Source organism: Caretta caretta, chromosome 4 (genome assembly GCF_965140235.1).
Source record: "Caretta caretta isolate rCarCar2 chromosome 4, rCarCar1.hap1, whole genome shotgun sequence".
Classification (NCBI taxonomy): Eukaryota; Metazoa; Chordata; order Testudines; family Cheloniidae; genus Caretta; species Caretta caretta.
Genome location: NC_134209.1, coordinates 107,783,545 through 107,802,313, shown reverse-complemented (window position 1 = coordinate 107,802,313; position 18,769 = coordinate 107,783,545). Strand labels below are relative to the sequence as shown.

The window sequence follows — 18,769 nt, the reverse complement described above, 5'->3', positions numbered from 1 at the left end:
GGTCGTCCCCCCTCCCAGGGTCGTGCATTAATTTTTGTTTTCAGCAGGGGGTTGCGGTGCAATGAAGTTTGAGAACCGCTGCAGTGCTAAAGCAATTCAATAGGAGAACTGTTCTCCTACATCTGATGTAGAGAGGCAGATTATTTGTGACCTCAGAGTGGAAGCTGGGAACTTTTTGAGTTCTGATCCTGGCTTTGCCTCTGACAAACTGTGTGACACTGGGCCAGGGGCAGCGAGTTGTATGGGCCCGTGGTGCCCGGGCTCCAGCAATATTCAGGGCCCAGGGGCCCAGCTCCACCAATGTTTGGGGCCGGGTCTCTACCCCGGCCCCACCTGCCACCCCCTCACACCTCCCCCGAGTGTCCCCTGGCACCCACTTGCTGCCCCCACGCACCTCCCCTGGGTCCTGGAGTGTCCTGCCTCTCCCCTGCAGCTCCACACTGACTCCGCTCTCCTGGCTCCCGGCACCCCAGCCCTATGCGCTTCCTCCCAGAGCCTGCACCCCTCACCCCCTCCTGCACCCCCACCCCTTGCCCCAGCCCTGAGCCTGCACCCAGCACCCAAACTCCATCCCAGAGCCTGCACCCCAGACCCCATCCCCACCCAAACTTCCTCCCAGAGCCCAACCTCTCACCCATTTTGCACCCAAACTCCCTCCCTGAGCCTGCACCCCTCCTGCACCCCAATCCCCTGCCCCAGCCCAGGGCCTGCACCCCAGACCTCATCCCCCAACCCAAACTCCCTCCCAGAGCCTTAGGCAGGTGGGGTGCAGAGTTGGGGGGGGAAGAACTGGGGGGGCAGATTCTGGGCACCACCAAAATTTCTACAAACCTGCCACCCCTGCACTGGGTAAGTCATTAAACCTATCAGATTCTCAACCTGTAAAATGAGCATAATAGAATTTACATGAAGTTAATCTGGTAATGCTGTAGAAAGTTTAGTGTGCAGCATGGCATCTTTACAACATTCAAGAATGCAGGTTCGTAAGTAATCTTTTGGTTTGGATTCTGAACTGGTAAAGCCAGCATGGGGCTAAAATCTGTCTGTGGTGGAGGGTGCTGCCCAAGCTCTGAAAGTTTAAGCACAGGAGCCACTTCAAGAAGATGTGAGTGTTCAGGTCCATTTTAAGGATTGAACCTGGATCTAATATTGGAATACCCATTTGTCCTAACACTAAGAGATAAGAGCCAAAGGCTCTTGCAGGGGACTGAAGAGAAGCTCCTGAAGAGACTGTGGTAAGAATTTCATTTAGCGTATTATTTATTATTGCAATATCACCTACAAGTCTCAAACAGGTTGGGAAACCATTGTGCTAGGTGCTTGTGAAGGAGGAGGGACTCACTGCTAGATCACCTCCTTGTGGATAGACATGCATAGCTGCTTTCTCCCTGTCTGGCACCCTTGCCAACAGCTGCTTTGATCCTGTGGTGGTCCACCTTGTCCCATGACTTGTCTGTCTGGCCAGCTCACAATTTAAGTCTACCCCATCCAGAGTAACCAGGCTTGGGAGAAGGGGTGGGGCGGGGCTTTGGACGGAGTAGGGGCAGGAAGGGGTGGGGGTAGGGATTTGGGGAAAGGGATCAGGTGGGGGCGGGGCCTGGGGCGGAGCATCCCCTGGGCCCAGAGGAAGTCAGCACCTGTGAAGTTTATAACAGCCCCTTCTGCTCTCAACTTCCTCTGTTTATAGTCCTCTCTCTGCCCCTTCTCAGGTGGGCTTCATCCTCAATCATTCTCATGCTCTCCCTCTAGGTGTAACATGGTATGTGAAATGGCCTCTAAGGCCCACATTAACCCTTTTGGAGCCTGTGTGGGGTACACACCCCATCACAGTGCTATATAGACACAAAGAGTTTACAATCTAAAAAACAAGGCACATCTGGTGGGCAAAAGTAAAAATGGGTGGGAGGCAGGTTGGGCTGGGGTAACAGTGATAAAAGCATGGTAGTGCCCAAAGGACATGTGAGGCCTGGGGCCCCATTGTGCCAGGTAATTCCTAAGTATAACACATAGAATGACATGTTTCCTGCCAGAAACTACAATATAATTTCAAGCATGATGCACAAGTATGTGTAACAAACAATAGGAGAGAAGTGAGCAGGGAGGATGAGAAGTAACAGGAATATCATTGCACAGCTACATAGCCTAACATTGAGCAACTGGTGGTTCCTAAATGATGGTTCCAAATCATTTACAAAGCACAATATAAATAAATATCAGCAATCTCCACTGGTCCTACACCTATGTTTGTACTACTGTAGCACCTAGAGTACCACCTGAGCTCAGGGCCATGTTGTACGTACACTTAGCCCTGGTCTACATTGCAGAGGGGGGTCGACCTAAGATATGCAACTTCAGCTATGTGAATAGCATAGCTGAAGTCGGCGTATCTTAGGTCGACTTACCTGGCCATGAGGACAGGAGTAAGTCGACCGCTGCTGCTCCCCTGTTGACTCCGCTTCCACCTCTCTCAAGTTCTGGAGTTCTGGAGTTAACGGGGAGCACGTTCGGGGATCGATTTATCACGTCTAGATGAGACGTGATAAATCGATCCCTGATAGATCGATCACTACCCGATCCGGCGGGTAGTGAAGACCAGCCCATAGCGAGAGAGTCCCAGCCCTGAAGAATTTACAATCTAAACTGACAAGACAGACACAAGAATTAAAGGATGAGGAACTGAGGCTATGTCTATACTGGCAACTGAACGACAAAACTTTTGTCTTTCAGAGATGTTATAAAAACACCACTCCAAAAGGCAAATGTTTTGCCGATGACTAGCACCAGTGTTACCAGCTCTTTGTCGGCAGGAGTGCTCTCCTGCCAACAACGCTAACGCTGCTCGCTATGGGTGGAAGTTTTTGTCAGCAGACAAACAGCGGCTACACTGCATGCCTTTTAGTGACATGGCTGTAGCAACACAGCCAAAAGCTGCGTACTGTAGACATAGCCTGAGTCAGGCCATGTCTACACTACAGACCTTCCAGTGGCACAGCTGTGCCACTTTAAGATCTCCCATTTAACCGCTCTATGCCGACAGGAGAGAGCTTTACCATCGACATAATTAAACCACCCCACTGAGTGGCGGTAGCTATGTTGGCAGGACAGCATCTCCCACCGGTGCTTCTGTTGCTGTAACGTATGTCGCTCAGAGGGGTGGGTTTTTTTCACATCCCTGAGTGACATAAGTTATACTGACAAAAGTGTGAGTGTAGACAAAGCCTAAGTGACTTTCTCAAGGTTGCATAGGGAATCTTTGGCAGAACTGAGCCTAGATTTCCCAAATCCGGTACCTTAAGCACAAAACTACTTGTCCTCTTGAGTCTTTTTCAGCCATTCTCTGTCCCAAAGCAAATACACCACTGGAGCAGAGCACTTGGAAGATGAAAAGTGCCACATGTTAATATTACATTCAATTTCTAGAGTAAAAAGTGTGTGTTTAGAGCCAAACAGTTGTTCCAGCAGACAGGAACTGTTACCAAATGTACGTGAAATGCCAAGTCCCTTTGAAGTCCCTATAACCAGCAGTGGCCTGATCAGATTGAGACTGTCATGGAAAGCAGCCAACAAATGTCCTTCTTGTCCAGGGTGTTGCCAGGATTGTTCCAGGAGCAAGACATTTCCAGCAATGAGGTTTTGTTGGAAAAGGAAAGAGCGTAGACTGCAGCTACTAAGCTTAGCTAATGTGGTTTGCTTGCTTTGCTTTGTGATGCTGAAAATCTGTTCTTTGTAATGTTACGCTCACATTCATATGCTATGGCAAAGAACATGGTTTTGACATGCGAGACAAATGAGTGCCGAGTCTATTTGTTATACTGATGTTTTGTGAAAGGAGAGAGAGACAGTAGTCATATAAACAAATATACATGAAACCCCTCTTCATTCAAGGTAATGTGATTTTAATTATAGTGTCATGCAAGGATAAAGCCAGAGACTTAAGGAAGCACTGTGATTCTAAGCTGCTGTAGCCAGGCACACATTTATGTCTGGAGAAATTACTCTTTGGACTGACATTTCTCATCATGCTTATTGTCAGCTAACAGGCAGTTTAAAAAGAGTTTATCAATTTCTGTCTGACTTGAGTTTTCTGAAGATGAAAATGTTTTTTGCCAGTTAAGAAATATTCAGATGGCACAGTAGCCAAAAAATCTGTGGCTATACAGTTCCACGCAAAGCCTCTCTGAGCAGTGAGCCCCTGTCTGGCCTCTGAGATGTGCAGGAGACATGGACCTTCTGTGCAACATTTTAAAATCATCTCCCCAGCCAATGAAATAGAACCACATTAATTCCACTACAGGCAGGCCCTCCACAGCTGGGGAAGGATAATTAAAAAATAGATATATTTCAGGCTGCTTCAAACTTGCCGTGGATTTAGTATGCAATGAAAATCAGGCATGTATAAAGAAACTTTGTTTGAAAGTGCTTGAAAGTATCATCCTGTCTGTTGTAGCCTGGTTCTTTTAGCAAAGGAATTTAATGTTTACAAAAATTGATAAATTTGATTGCCTCCAAATTTCACCATTGGCTCCATCATATATAACGGGCAAAACGAAACCACCAGATCCATACACCCCTACTCTTTAGTGGTGCAAAATATAAACAGATCATAGCAGGTCAGATCCATCAAAAATAACTTCTGTTAGCCAGAGTAAAAATGAGTCCTACATTCCTACATCTACAAGAATTCTTACCTTCCACCTCTTTAAAGAGCCTGATTCAAAGTACATCAGTGGAAAGACCCAATTCACATTGGGTAAGGCCCAGAGACTCCTGGATCATTTGGTGTCTTTTCAGTCTCTCTCGGGAATTAACAGTGGGGCACCCGTTAATCTTTCAAGTTGTCTCAAAAAGGAGAAATGTAAACTCCAGCTCTCTTAGGCTATCCAGGATGTACCCGATTTTTAGGAGTTCAGTCTGACACAAATTTGGTCTTTCAGTATTTTTGCATTACAGCAAAGCCTTGTTTAACTGAACTCCAATTAACTGAGAAATAATAGTTTCCTGTGAATGATAGCTGTCAATGACTTGATTTAAGCTGTAAGCTGATCTGGAATTTATTTAATAAAATTTCTATTTGCAGAAAACTGCTGGGTAAGCCTACTTATTTGTTTAATACCACCCTATAGCTAAAATCACAATAATAATGCAGGTTTCAGAGTAGCAGCCGTGTTAGTCTGTATCTGCAAAAAGAAAAGGAGTACTTGTGGCACCTTAGAGACTAACACATTTATCTGAGCATAAGCTTTCATGAGCTACCAGCTCACTTCATCGGATGCATCCGATGAAGTGAGCTGGTAGCTCATGAAAGCTTATGCTCAAATAAATGTGTTAGTTTCTAAGGTGCCACAAGTACTCCTTTTCTTTTTGCGAATAATAATGCAGAGTTGTTCATATATGCAACTGTGAAGATTTACAAAAAGAATTGTACCAGTATGAAACTGGGGTAAACAGCACTGGTACAAGTCTCACTTTACACAAATGCACTACATCCACACTAGCGGTTTGTACTAGCTTAGCAGCACCAGGGCTAAAAACCCAGTGCAGACAAGCCCTGACATTCATCAGGTTCTGTAATTTGCTCCCTGCACTCTTTGTACCATCCCTATCTCAATTGCCTGGGAAAATAGGCAGGTTTGCAATGTGCCTGAGAGTCAAGATGCTGGGATTCTATTGATCAATGGGGAAAGAGTGTTCCAAAGCTCCAGTTTACTGAAGATGTCCCACTTCCAGCCCCCTCCTGCTTAAACTTAGTGTCTTGTTAGCTCAAACTGATCTTGTTATCTTCTCTCTTTCTGTAGCACCAGCATTGTAGTAACTGGAAGCTGATCTCATCTACAATGGCATTGCATGAGGAGAGAGGCAATCTCAAAGGTAAATACTTCTATAACCTTTCCCCATGCATTCTAGTCCATCTTCCTGAAATTTTGGGCCAAATCCTGGCCTTTACTCTAGTGGGAAACAAAAACAGAGTGGTGTCACACCAGCTGCAAGTAAATTTCCAGAGATTTATAAGACATACCCCATGCTTCTTTTCTCCCAATGGTTACTGATTATTTACTATCAACTAACAAGTCATATTGACAGGGAGCTTTATTACTACAGTACTTCTGACTCTCAAAACTGTAAGCTAAGTAAAAACAGCAATAGATATATGAAAAACAGGAAAAAGCATAGTTATTCCAGAAGGACACTTAATAGGAAGGAAAAATTATAAATCCTCTTCTTCGAAATAAACCCTTGCTTGTAGAGTATGCAGTACTGTGCACAGCAGCAAGTCTAGACTCTTGCACAATCTGACATCACACCAGTGTGTCTATGTGGATGATAGAACCAGCCCAGCAATTGCTCTTCCTTCCCAGGAATGGTACAAGCAGAGGTTCCAGTCTTCTCTTTCCTCAGGGCCAAAAAGGCAATCGAAGTTCTCCCCACCATCCTTGTGAATAGGTGCACACTTCCTCTGCTTGAAGTCAAACTTGCAACTACATTTGAGCACCTCTGAGCTCACAGCCATACTACCAACTGATGTTGTCAATTACCCAAGTTAGAAAACAGGCCTCCTCTGAAACTGGCATTCCTGGTTTGAAGAGTGGCTTTCTGCTGACCACAGGGCCGCAGCACTTGCCTAGAAATCAAAACGCAAGCACAAGGAAAAATAAAAGTTTTACGCACTTAAGCTCTTTTCAGTGCAGCTATTTAATATCTTTACATTAATATGCTGTGTAGATGAGGATATAGGCTGATACAAAATTGAGAGCAGGACTCCCCCTGAATTTTCAAAACAGGTATTACAGCTACTCTTTTATTTTCTCTATGGCCTGGTCTACACTGGGGGAGGAGGGTGGGGGGAGTGTCGATTTAAGTTACGCAACTTCAGCTCCATGAATAACGTAGCTGAAGTCGACGTACTTAGATCTACTCACCGCGGTGTCTTCACTGCAGTGAGTCAACAGCTTATGCTCCCCCGTTGACTCCGCCTGTGCCACTTGCCCTGGTGGAGCACAGGAGTCGACAGGAGAGCGCTCGGGGGGGTCGATTTATCATGTCTCTAGATGTGATAAATCAACCTCTGCTGGATCGATTGCTGCCTGCCAATGCGGCAGGTAGTATAGAATCATAGAATATCAGGGTTGGAAGGGACCTCAGGAGGTCATCTAGTCCAACCCCCTGCTCAAAGCAGGACCAATCCCCAACATACTCTATAACAACAAATGGTCTCTCAGTAGAAGTTGCCAACATACTTCTCAACAGAAGCTCAACTCTGATAGTGTAGAGTGGGACTTGGAGAACACCAGGTCCCTTTTTCAAATGTATTAGAAAGCAATGTCTTTGAAAATTACTGTACAGCTGTTTTAAGGCAAGCTCTATAATTTTTAAATTGAGGATTAATTTAATAGTGATCTGCAGAAGAAATATACTCAGAAACCTCAGGTTACAAGTGATTAACATCGTCTTCCAAATAATAAATCACAATGTATATTACTGATATAACTCTTCTGGATGACACTATAATCAAAACCGAGGCCTTGACTACTATACAAAATTAAGTCGACTTAAGTTAAATCGATAAACAGCCAGTGGAGTAATTAAAGCAGTGGTTCATGTGCACATTGTGTTCCTTCTGTTGGTGTTGCATGTCCTCACCAGGAGCGCTTCCACTGACTGAAGTGGGACCTTGTGGGGCACTGACTCCTGAAGCCCCACTGCCCTGGGCCTCACAGCTGGAGCTCACACACCCCACCCCACCCCACCTACCCTGGGGCTGACAGCCAACGGGCAATGTAAGTCAGTGCTACTCAAAGTGGTGGTGCGCGGACCAGTGCCGGTCTGTGAGCCATTGGCTGCCAGTCTGCGCGCACATTAGAAAAAAAAAATTGCCAGTCCCCCACATCAGATAGCTTGAGAAGCACTGATGTAAGTAACGCACTGTCTACACAGACACTGCGTCACCCTAACTATGTTGACCTAAGCACTATGCCTCTCACAGAGGTGGGGTTATTAAGTCAATGTAGTGGGCGACTTACATGGGGGGGAAGGGGCGGGGAGCACCAATGTAGTGTAGACACTGACAGAGTTAAGTTGACTTAAGCTGCCTTACATTCACCTAACTCTGTAGTGTAGACCAGTCCCAAGAATGCTGTGTTCCTTTTCCCATCACAAATGCACCATGTGTACATTGCACTGTACTCTGTTTGGCTTTCCTGCAAGACTTCAGGGGGAGGAATAAAACAATAATTCCAGACCAGTTATGAGCCTGATTCTGCAGCCCCTCTGTATGTTAAAGGCCCATTGAGCTCCATGGGAGTTCAGCTTGTGCAGGAGTTATGGAATGCATCTGTAAATGTACAACATTAAAAGTATATGGTAATTATTGAAAATTATTATAAAACTGAAAGGAGAAGGAGGTGTAGCCTTGTGGCCTGACCACAGGGGTGGAAGCCAGAAACCCCCGATTTCTAATCCTAGCTGAGTCAGTTCTGACACAGTTTTCCTTTGAGACTTTGCAACATCTTGCCTCTTGGTCTCAGTTTCTCCATCTGAGAATGGGTATAGTAATACTCACCTGCCTCGGGATACTGTGAAAGTTAGTTAGGGAGAGATTGTGACTAGGCCAACACACACCCACAGTGGAGTAAAAAGCCCTCTACCCGGGCTACCCAGACGTTGGGTGCAGGTGCATGGGAGTAAGCAGAGCTACATGCCTGCTTTATACTCTCCCTGGAGCAAGAGGGCAAGGAAAATGATGTATTATGGGTAAATGTTTTAGTTCTCTAAATGTGTGGATGGGATGGGCATCATTATTAAATGAGGAAGAAGGGCAGGATAGAGAGAGGGAAGGAGAGGAGGTTTCGGGCAACAAAAAGGTAAAAAAAAATTTACGAGAAATAAGACATGCATACACCCACCTGAGCTTCCTTCCCTTTTATCACTGGACTCATATGAGCTCCCCTGGTCCTTAGCAGGGCTTGCACAGTCTCTTTTCCCAACAGGTCAAGGATATCCAGGACTTCTTTCCTGTTCCAGGCAGGAGCATGTCTAGTAGCTCTGTGAATGTGCAAGTGGCATGGATGGATGCTCACAAAGGTGGGCTAGTTTGTGTATTGTAGACCAGGCCTTACACTCTCCCTGGAGCAGGAAGCCAGGAATCAGCAGGGTACTGGCCTCCAAGAGCCAGCATGGTTAGGAGAAATAAGATGGAGCTAGAGGGGAACTGGCTCTTTTCTTCCCTGTGTTGCTGCTAGTGCTGTACCTTACTATGGACTGCATCCCTGAGATACAATTTAGTCCTTAATGTTTCTAAAGTACTTCAGAAGGACCTGCTGCCACTCCCATTGAAGTCAAAGGAATTGGGATAAATCCACAACTTCAGAAGATTGCTATTCACAGGGACTGAAATGAAAGTGGAGAAGCTTAGGCTCAGATCCACAAAGGGACTCAGGTGACCAACTCCCAGATTTAGGCACCTAAATCCCAGTCTTAGACTCCACTGCGATCCACAAAACTCCCATTTGGCTGCTGACTAACTCTGTATGTGCCTAATTTCACTCAGAGCCTAAATTTTTAGGATCAAAGTTCCCTAGGCACCTATGTTGCGGTCTCAGTCTAGGCATCTGAAAACCTATCTCATGCCTAAGCCCCAGTGCAATCTACAAATCAGGGGAAGATAAGCAGATCCATTAGGTATGCTCGGAGCAGGTCTATTGGATCAGGCGTCATTAAAAATCCAGCTAAGGGAGGTGGTGATGTCATCCAATTTATAAATTTTAACCCAGTGGTTAGCATACTCACCTAGGATGTGGGAGACCTAGGGTTGAATTTTCCCTTCAGCCTGAGGGGGAGAAAGGAAACCCCAGGTCAAATCCTATCTCTAAGGGGGACCACACCTACGACTGAACTATAGGATACTTTCATGTGGGGCTCCCTCACTCTCGCTTCTGTTGAAGCTATTCCACCGGATATAAATAATTAAATAGTCACTACAGCAGGAAGACTGGACCCTGGGTCTCCCACAGCACCAGGAGGATACTCTAAGTAATTCTCACTTTCTTTCTTTGGCCCAATGGCTACTTAAGGATTTATACATAGTGGAACAGCTTCAATAGACAAGATTGAGGGAAATCTATATCAAAATGTTCCATAGCTCAGTGGTTAGACCACACTCCTGAGAGGTGGGAGACCCCTCCTCAAATCCTTTCTCACCTGCAAGCAGAGGGGGGAATTCCTATATCCTGGGTGAGTGCTCTGACCACTGGGCTAAAAGTCATCAAGTGAGTGACAGCATTTTCTCCTCCAGCTGTTTTGCATGGAGTGAGGCAGGCACCTCACTCATTTGCATAAGAAAAGACTTAGTTGCCTAAGGCTCCTGACTCCAGGAGAAGGGCTCCTGGCTGTGGATTGCAAGCAGAGACAGGCGTCTCCCTGCAGCCCAGGCTTAGGCGCATAACTCTGTGAGATAGGTAGGGCTTAGGACCTCCCACTCTCATTGGTATCTCCCATTGGCTAGTTTAGGAGGATCCCCACCTACCATGCTGACTTTTGTGGATCCCATTCTAAGGTGCCTGTCTCTTTCTGTGCATTCAATAAGGGAGCTAAGGCACCTAACTCAGGCTTTGTGGATCCCAGTGTTGCGCCAATGTTTTTCTAGGCACCTATAAGTGAGGCATTGCAACATCCAGAGGTGCCAGAACAGGGTAGGCCAGGGGGCCCATGGCCCCATCACTTTGGGGAGAGGGGCCTGAGAGGAGCGACTGGAGTGGGGGCAGGGCCTCAGAGGAAGAGGTGGCATGCGGGGGGCTGGGGCCACAGTTCGGGTGCCAATGACCCCCTTTTAGGGACTTTGTCGCCCCTGGCAACATCTAAGTCCCTTTATGGATTAGGGCCTGAATTTTTTTAATTTATAGAAAGATTTACTGTGAACAACTTTTTTATTCTTTGCAGGTACAGAGTACATTTATAGCCAACATGCCACTCCCATAAAACACACCAACTACATAGTGCTGAAATATGGCTGCCATGAACAGGTGTGATCTGATGGAACAGGTAAATAAAAGTTCAATAAAACCTTTTTGTCTCAGTGAGCCTGGTTAGCAATGAGTTTTTGGGTAAGTTCCTGGTCCTTGGTAGAGGAGTTGAAGGAGACCTAGAGATGTAAGAAATCTGGAGGGTCTTTTTGATTTTATTTACTTTCATATTTTTAAAATGTTTCAAAGCATTGACAGGATATCTGTCACCTAACCTCTCCAAATATTAAAATTATTACAGCCATACAAACAAAACACACCTATAATACCAATAAATGTTACTTTTCTTTTCCAGTGCTCTGAACTTCTTGGGGCTATTCCATGAGCTAAACAATGTGTTTACATTTGTAAAGAAGGGAATTATACTAAATTAAAAACTCTCTCTATATGTAAGTTATAGATTCAAGGGTTATATTGTAGGGTAGGGCTAAACAAAACTTTCTCTGTCAACTTTTTTCAAATGGAAAATTGGGGTTTCAACCAAATGAAAATTTTTCAGAAAGTATCTGCTGTCCTCAGACTTTAAATTTTTCACTGAAAAACCTGAAAACCAAAGCCAAAATTTTTTGGGTTTTGCCTGAAAATGTTTTGGTTTTTCAATAAAAAGTTAAAAATATATATTTTCTAGAAAATATTTCATAGTGCATTACAGTGAGCGATTTTAAAAAATGAGACAATGCTTTCCAGGGGTAGGTAGAATTCTTATTCTGACATGAAAGGAAACAAGGACAGGGTCTGTCTTGTGGTTAAAAATCTGGACAAGGAGTCTGGCACTCTATGGTCTGTACCCCTCTCTATCACAGTGTTCTTTTGTGACCTTCAAGAAGTCAGTTGACCTCTCTGTGCCTTGGTTTTCCCATCTTGAAAATGGGGGTAAATACAGGGCTGTTGTGAGGTTCAGTATGTTGAGATTCTTGGATAGAAATCTGCTATATAATGCAGAATTTTGAAATTTTTTGATGAAAATAATTGCATATATTTTTTGCAAAAAAATTATCCCATTTTTGATCAGCCCTACTCTGAGTCCAAAGCATTAGACAAAATACAAGTAGAAAGCTCAGTCCTCAGTTGTGAATTCTGTTTTTGTGCTGCTGAGGCAGTGCAGAGCAGCCAGAAAGCTGACCTAAAAATGACAGCCAAGGATTCCCCCCATCACAAGGGAATCCTTGCATGGCACAAAGCTGACATAGCTGGCTCTATACCACACCCTTTCCTGGAACAGAAGTTTTTTGGGGAAGGGGTAGAGGTATGACAAGATTCTTTATGCTCCAGATCAATTGCCACAGCTGCTGACTTTAGGTAGTGTAACTTAGAGCAGCCCTGAAGCTGCTCTAAATTATGCTGAGAGTCTTTTCAGCCCCCCATTTGGCCTAGAATCATGAGCAGAAAGGTGGCGGGGAGCACCCCTTTCACCCTCTCCTGCATATTATTGAACCCAGACAGAGCAGATTTAAGAACTATACTTTAAAAGCAATAAAACAGAAATTCACATACCCAATTGTACGTAGAAGACGGGTCTAAGGAATGAAGAGAAAATTAAGTCAGAATGGGTCAAATTCTGTTATCATAATTTCATTATCTTTATTTCATTGGAAGCACACCACATTTACACCAGCATAACTGAGGTCAGACTTCGGCCTTCTGAATTCAGGATGTGTTCTGCCTGATACTTTAAACTCTGTTAGAAATATGGTTCTTTTCCAAGCATTTGAAATACTAGGATATAGTAATAATATTGATCACTCTCGCTCTTTCTTCTTTCTCTGAACCATGGACAATGGCTTTTTCATGTGATCTTAGGACATTTAAGGAAGTTGTTCACAAATGTTAGGGAGGAATCTGTTGAGCTTTGATTATGGCAATTTATGTAATACAGATCTTCCATTTCACTAACATCTTGTCTCAAATGATTAACAAACACATGAGTGCCAGCCCCGAGGTCTTCTGGTGACTCTACGTGCTTCCCTGCAGTGAAACATTTGAATTTGATTCCCCAGCCACACACCCTCACCTTAGTGGCAGTGTGCTCAGCCTCTTGGGCAAGGAATGTGTCTCATTGCTCACATGATACACACAGTGGAAACATGGGAGGGTCCCTTCCTTAGTCAGCCCTCCTCACTCACCCCATTGCATGAGATGTTTGCAGATGCAATTGGGTGCCTTTAGCAGCCCAGTCTTGCATCTCAACAGCAGCTGTAAATTGGTAAATTCCCAGTTCTATTATAAGGCTTCAAATCAGAGCACTGGAGAAATGCGGAGAACATTAACATAAGAATGAGTCTGACTTTGTAATACTTCACAGCAGTGTACACAGGAACAGGCAGAAACACTTAGTAACTTATCAGGATCAACTACTTTAGGGATCCCTAGGTCCCCATTAGTAATAGTTGCAAAATTTCTTGTTACAAACATAGGAGAAAAGTAGAGGGATGCTTCATGTAACTTAGGTTTATTTGTCAGAGAGCAAGGCTCTGTGAGTAAAACAGCAAACTGGTGATTGTCCTAATGCTTCAAACAAGCTAGAGGCCAGATTTGCTAAAGCTGGCAGAGGGCAGTGCAAATTTCACCACCTTACACCAGCAGTACCCCCTTTACACCATGAGACATTTAACCCTTGCACAGGCAGTTGGTGTTTCTACTGTCATCCTCCCGCACGCTCTCTGCGGAAGATTAAGAATAGCTTTAAGTTCCACTAAAGGCTCTTTAGATGCTCTGCCAAATAGCCACTGAGGAGATGAATGGATTCTTCCTTTTTTGCCTCCTTTCCTTCCAGCTCTAGCCACTTTTGGATGGTACTGGCTTCCCACCTCCACAGGAGGAAGGCTGCAGCTTTTTGTGCCCTCACAACGTCTTCCTTTGGAGTTTCCACCAGCAAGATCTATGCTGGAGTTTACATCTGCAGAAGTCATCATGTGGTGCTGCAACCATCATCTTGGCCAACAGTGTGGGGATTGAACTGGAGACTTCTGAAGCAAAAAAAGCAGCTACTGCTGGTTCCAGGGCTGTAACAGACTTATTTAGCCTCTGCAGAGCTGGTACAGCTGTAACACACACTTACCAGTAGCTTACACTGCCTCTGTGGCTCAAACTGGTTTCCGCCACAGCTTGTATGAAAAACTGCTGCAAAGACTGTTCAAAAACAGTAATGCATAATCTTGTGCTCCTGACATGGCATAGACAGTGTAGTTGTGCAGGTAGACAAGGGAGGTGGCCCATGGGAGTACAGCATTGCCATAAAGAGAGGTTGAGGATTAAGGAGGGCACAAGCTGCCTGGGAACACCAAGCAAATGTAACCTCCTATAAACAAAAGCACTTAGTGGCATATGCAGGCAGATAGAAGGGATGTGATGGGGATAGGAATGAGGGAGAACAGGAACAACAACGGGAAACCAGGACACTCACCCAAGCACAGAACAAACCAGCCAGCACCTACTTCTGTGTTTGCTTTGGGACTGAATGAGGTAAAGGGAAGTGCTTTATGCTTGGTCTCATATCTTGCTAAAAGTATCACAAAAGTACTCTCAAACATATTTTAATTGTTGTTGCCACTCCTCCAATTCACATCCTAGCTTTTCCAACATTAGAAAGGTGTGGTAGGCCAGTTTCATATTAGAGAAGGAAGAAAGGCACTTTTTAATACAAAATAGTCACAAAAAGTCTGAAAGTTCAGTACAAAGCATTGCCGCTAGGTGTGTTTTGTGATTTTTTTATTTAATAATCAGTACAGTTACAATGACCAGTGCTAAGCCAGAAGGCCTTTAAACACATGAATGTGCACAAGTGTGTGTGTCTGTGTGTGTAATGCTTTAAGGAATGTATAAATGACTTGAATCGCTTTCAAGGACATGACTACCTTTTTGGTCAAAGCCATCATTGTACATCTCATTATGACAAAGCAAAGTGCAAGTACCAGATCACAAGACTAACTTTCTCTGTAAGTAATTTGAGTACAGGTGTACATAAATTTTAAAACAAAAAACAAAAAACTGGCAGACATTTAAATTGTGCAGTTTACTTTGAAAACATTAATGTTTGACTTATCTTGAGAAGTCTTAAGAAATAATAACTTTGATCTTAAGAATAACTTGTAATATGAGATCTGCTGCAATCCCCAGGTCAGTTATGATGCCATAAGTGTAATGTCAGAAGTAAAACAAATAAACATATCACTAATTTATCTAGAAGGCACCTAATAAGCAAGGCTCATGGAAAATTGCAATAAAGATATGGTCCTGAGGTCCCTTCCAACCCTGATATTCTATGATTCTACAGTAGTTGCATATCATTTTCTGCAAAAATTGATGGGGAACTGCTACATTGGTCCCATCTCATTGATTTTTTTCCAGTAAGATGTTCTGTGCCTTCTTAAAAAGAAAAGGAGGACTTGTGGCACCTTAGAGACTAACACATTTATTAGAGCATAAGCTTTCGTGAGCTACAGCTCACTTCATCGGATGCATACAGTGGAAAATACAGTGGGGAGATTTTATATACACAGAGAACATGAAACAATGGGTGTTACCATACAGACTATAACAAGAGTGATCAGGAAAGGTGAGCTATTACCAGCAGGAGAGCGGGCTGGAGGGGGAGGGGAGCGAGAGGCGGAACCTTTTGTAGTGATAATCAAGGTGGGCCATTTCCAGCAGTTGAAAAGAACGGGAGTGGGGGGTGGGAGGGAGAGGAATAAACAAGGGGAAATAGTTTTACTTTGTGTAATGACACATCCACTCCCAGTCTTTATTCAAAAACACTAACTCCGGAACCTATCCTTGCAACAAAGCCCGTTGCCAACTGTGTCCACATATCTATTCAGGGGACACCATTATAGGGCCTAATCACATCAGCCACATTATCAGAGGCTCGTTCACCTGCGCATCTATCAATGTGATATATGCCATCATGTGCCAGCAATGCCCCTCTGCCATGTACATTGGCCAAACTGGACAGTCTCTATGTAAAAGAATAAATGGACACAAATCAGATGTCAAGAATTATAACATTCAAAAACCAGTCGGAGAACACTTCAATCTCTTTGGTCACTTGATTACAGACCTAAAAGTGGCAATTCTTCAACAACAAAACTTCAAAAACAGACTCCAATGAGAGACTGCTGAATTGGAATTAATTTGCAAACTGGATACAATTAACTTAGGCTTGAATAAAGACTGGGAGTGGATGTGTCATTACACAAACTATTTCCCCTTGTTTATCACACACACACACACACTGTTCTTGTCAACTGCTGGAAATGGCCCACCTTGATTATCACTACAAAAGGTGTCCTCCCCCCTCCTGCCACCCCCCTCCCCCCCACTCTCCTGCTGGTAATAGCTCACCTTTCCTGATCACTCTTGTTACAGTCTGTATGGTAACACCCATTGTTTCATGTTCTCTGTGTATATAAAATCTCCCCACTGTATTTTCCACTGTATGCATCCGATGAAGTGAGCTGTAGCTCACGAAAGCTTATCCTCTAATAAATTGGTTAGTCTCTAAGGTGTCACAAGTACTCCTTTTCTTTTTGTGGATACAGACTAACACGGCTGCTACTCTGAAACCTGTGCCTTCTTGTGTCCAGCTAGAAATTGGCCTGAACCAAAGCTCCAGATAGAATTACACAATATGCGTCTGAATCCAAATTGGAATGTTTTTGCTGTTCTCTATTTCAGTATTAAACCTAGACAAGATCCGTAATGCTGAGCACCCCTGAATTTTGAAAACCAGATCTAGATCCAGTTTGCTGCTGATTTACGGAACACAGAAGCAGATCCGTATAGGTAAACATTTTATGTGTTATCACCTCAAAAACCACAATGGATTTTTAAATCCTCCCACTGTATCTATAGGCTTGGAAAGATTCAAGTGTTATTTGTTTATGAATTTTGATGGATAATATTGATATTTTGAAATCTATATATGTATATTTGTTTTGACTTACATTTTTCATAAATAACAGTGTGATGGTGTGTTCAGCCCTCACATGCCCTGAAAGGGCTAATGTATGCTAAAAGGGAAGCCAGTTTACCGGACAGGCCCCAGATGAGGGGAATAAGGTGGCTGCAGGGGTGAAAGTAAAATTGAACTCTTACCCATACGGGACTGGCTCTGCCCCCACACCCCAGAAGGAGTGGGGCCTCAGTTGGAAGGGGCAGGGCTGGGGGGGGGATCAGTGTCCCCAAGCCAGCCCATCCGCGCTGCCTGGCCCACACCGCCAGGACTCCAGCAGCGATTTAAAGGGCCCGGGGCTCTGGGCCCTTTTAAATCGCCAGCCCCGGGGCAGCTGCTCCTTTTCCACCCCCCACCCCCCCGTCGGTGGCCGGGAGGGGCAAAAGGGGCAACGATGTTAAAATCATCTGGTACCGCTGGCCACTTTTTTTACCTGTTCTCCATACCCGCCCGTATCGCCTTACTTTCACTCCTGGGTGGCTGACAGAATGAGGGAGCCCAGCTGAGGAGGAACAAGCTGGCTTGGGTTTATAAAAACTGGAAGCTAATAGCAGAGGGGGCTGCAGGGAAGTAGGGTGCAGTCACTCTCAGGAAGTAGGGAGGTGTGAGGCTGGCAAACTCAGAGGAGAGCAGAAGGCATGGAAGCAGCTCAGGGAAAAAGCAGTAAGTCTAGGAGGGAACAGACCTTGGCTGCTGTCTAGAGGGTCCCTGAACTGGAACTTGGAGTAGAGGGTGGGCCTGGTTCCCCTGCCAGCCACAGGAGAAGTGGCATTATTAGGGTTGCCGACCCTTCTGGAATCAGGCTCGATCTCCTAGAGGCCACTGAAGCCAAACTGGGAGATTTTAGGTCGCTTAAAGTCTGGTGGCGCAGTGGGGCTAATGCAGGCTCCCTATCTGTCCGGCAGCTTCTCCTAAGAGGAGGCGCAGCCAGGGGGTCTCTGCGTGCTGCCCCCGCCCCGAGCAACAACACCGCAGCTCCCATTAGCTGGGAATGGGGAATGGCGGCCAATGGGAGCTGCGGGGACAGTGTTTGCAGGCAGGGGCAGCGCGCAGAGTCTCCTGGTTGCCCATGAGCCTAGGAGCCACTGCTGGTCATGCCATCACTTCCAGGAGCCCACCCAAGGTAAGCACTGCCTGGCCAGAGCCTGCACCCCGAACCTCCACCTGCACCCCAATCCCCTGCCCCAGCCCCCTCCTGCACCTAAACTCCCTCCCAGAGTCTGCACCCCAAACCCTCTCCTGCACCCAGACTCCCTCCCAGAGACCACACCCTGAACCCCATTCTGCACCCCAACCCCCCAGCCCTGAGACCCCTTCCACACCCAAACTCCCTCCTGGAGCCTGCACCCCAACCCCCTCCCATACCCCAGCCCGCTGCCCCAGCTCAGCCCAGAGCTCCCTCCCACAGTCCAAACCCCTCAGCTCCAGCCCAGAGCCCACACCCCAACCCCCGTCCCAGCCCGGTGGAAGTGAGTGAGGGTGGGGAAGAGCAAGCGACGGAGGGAGGGGCTGAGGCCTTGGAGAAGGGAAAGGGCAAAGGACAGGGCAAGGGTGTTTGGGTTTATACGATTAGACAGTTGGCAACACTAGGAACTATAGAGGCAGTGAATGGGAAGACTGCCTAAGACTGCTGGTAAGGAAAGACTTTGATACATCAAGGGGGAAATATGCTTGGTGACCTGGCTGGAGGGCCAAGTCAAGAAGAGGAAACACCTACACTACAAAGTTAGGTTGATGTAAGGTAGCTTATGTCGACCTAATTATATCAGTGTACATGCTACAGCCTTGCTCCCACTGATGTAAC

General features: G+C 45.4%; 1 long non-coding RNA gene across 2 annotated transcripts in view; it reads left to right on the top strand.

Moving 5' to 3' along the window:
* Positions 1–16,817, top strand: part of LOC142071927 (uncharacterized) — a 111,104-nt gene extending 94,287 nt beyond the window's left edge. The window contains exons 2-4 of one of the 2 annotated variants that reach the window (XR_012668178.1): positions 5,796–5,868; positions 10,933–11,034; positions 16,689–16,817. This is a non-coding gene — a long non-coding RNA (uncharacterized LOC142071927). Of the gene's footprint in view, positions 1–5,795; positions 5,869–10,932; positions 11,035–13,788; positions 14,853–16,688 lie in introns of those variants that run through there. The other variant, XR_012668179.1, reaches the window with a different exon arrangement.
* Positions 16,818–18,769: the final 1,952 nt, after the last annotated feature.